We start from the raw sequence: 1,650 nt of genomic DNA on the forward strand, positions 1-1,650 counted from the left end.
TCGCGCCCTTCGGGTGCACTTTCCTCGCCCTGGGACTGAAGTGATAGTCCGGGCCGTAATTTATAGGCGAAAGACGATAAATTCCCGCCTAACACAATAAAACCCTCACTCTTTTTTCCCTTAGCTCTTCTGCCAATATCATTTACTTTCTTTTAGTCATTTAGTTATCTTTATTTTAATGAATCGCGAGTCATAAACTCTTGCCCTTGTGATTTAAATGCCCCTTTCGTAAGCTCTGAGGGACGTGTCCCGCCTTTCATATGCGGTCAAGTTTTCATTCGTAACGTCTTGGTAATTTTCCTTTTGTTATTATTATCCCTTTTCCCCTTCCATTCCTTCCAAGATCGCTGTTTGTCCTACCCCACATCTTTTGTCTGCTCGCCCGTCATAACATTGAGTAGGCAGTAGACGCATAAAATTAGCGTAGTTTAAGGTTAGCGAATTAAAACCTCGCGAATACTCTCGCCCGCATACGGCTGTCAAAATCCGTGTGGGTCGGCTAAGCGTTGAAAAGTACGTTAAAACGAAGATAAATTATCAATGCGAATATGTATAGTCATTACAGTATCGCGTAAAAGGGGATGTCATTTACAAAAATAAACGCTGTTTTTCATTTACACAGCCTCTTCAAGGCAGATTGTACTAACCGCATGCATTTTATCTAAAATTAAGTAACCGTGTATTTTAATTCTTGAACAATAACCTTTCTTTTCATTTGTTGGCCATAGCCTCATATACGTGGTCCTATAATCTTAATTAATTCACAATTGTTCGAGTCACATTATAAAGTTACCAGTGGGTAACCAAATCTAAAGTAATTATTCTTTTGCAAGTGTTTAAATCACTTTGCGTTCTGTTAACGAAAATTGTCCCAATGTGTTATTAAAAGTAATGTCTCAGCTTCATAAAACCCTTAGGAGTAAAGTTCATTGCAAGGCAGAATGTAGAGTAACGTAAAGCATTTGCCGCTCATTCTTGAATATCGATGTACACACCCGAAGGAGGTATGTACATCATCTTGTATGGGGAGGTATTATGATTAGCAAGAATTCGCTAGCAAATTACCTCCCCCTCCTTTGTTGTTGTTGTTGTTGGTTGTTCATTTACTGCCAGCCGGCCGATCGATAGACCATCTGTCTATCGACTTAAAAACAGGGGTTTAAAAGATTAAAGGCGCTCCCATTTTTGATAAAGATCTTTCCTTCGAGGCAAAAGTAATCTGGCTTGGGCGTTTCTCCTACAGGCCAAAACCTCCCCTGCGGGCAGCAGGTGCAATGAGTCAAAGCATCTGTGTTGGGCGCACCCCTGCCCCATAGGAGGGGATAAAAGGCAAAAGCCGAGAACCATCTTGACACACACGCGGGCTGGAAGATATGGAGTGAACTTGTGAAGACGTCCTCAACACCTGGCCCCCTCGATGCCCTTGCATCCTAACCACGTGGCCCTTCCCAAAGTATACTTCTCCTCGTGCCCTTCAACCGTATTCCTCGAGCCCACACGCCATTGCTTGGAGTTTCGAGGAGTCCCCATCGCCTTGCCCCTTTACGGAAGCCCTTGCATCTCACCACGTGGAAGAAACTCGTCCTCGGAAATCGCAAGTCATCCACGGACCGCCTTCTACGCGCCCTCGGAAAATCTGCTAAGGTAAAG

General features: G+C 43.7%; 1 long non-coding RNA gene across 1 annotated transcript in view; it reads left to right on the plus strand.

The window, feature by feature from the left end:
- Nucleotides 1–533: 533 nt before the first annotated feature.
- The window catches only part of LOC136844217 (uncharacterized), a 1,479-nt gene continuing 362 nt past the window's right edge, over nucleotides 534–1,650 (plus strand). Inside the window, exon 1 of the long non-coding RNA XR_010854771.1 lies at nucleotides 534–1,644. This is a non-coding gene — a long non-coding RNA (uncharacterized lncRNA). The remainder of the gene's footprint in view (nucleotides 1,645–1,650) is intronic.

The sequence above is a fragment of the Macrobrachium rosenbergii genome, chromosome 12 (assembly GCF_040412425.1).
Source record: "Macrobrachium rosenbergii isolate ZJJX-2024 chromosome 12, ASM4041242v1, whole genome shotgun sequence".
Lineage (NCBI taxonomy): Eukaryota > Metazoa > Arthropoda > Malacostraca > Decapoda > Palaemonidae > Macrobrachium > Macrobrachium rosenbergii.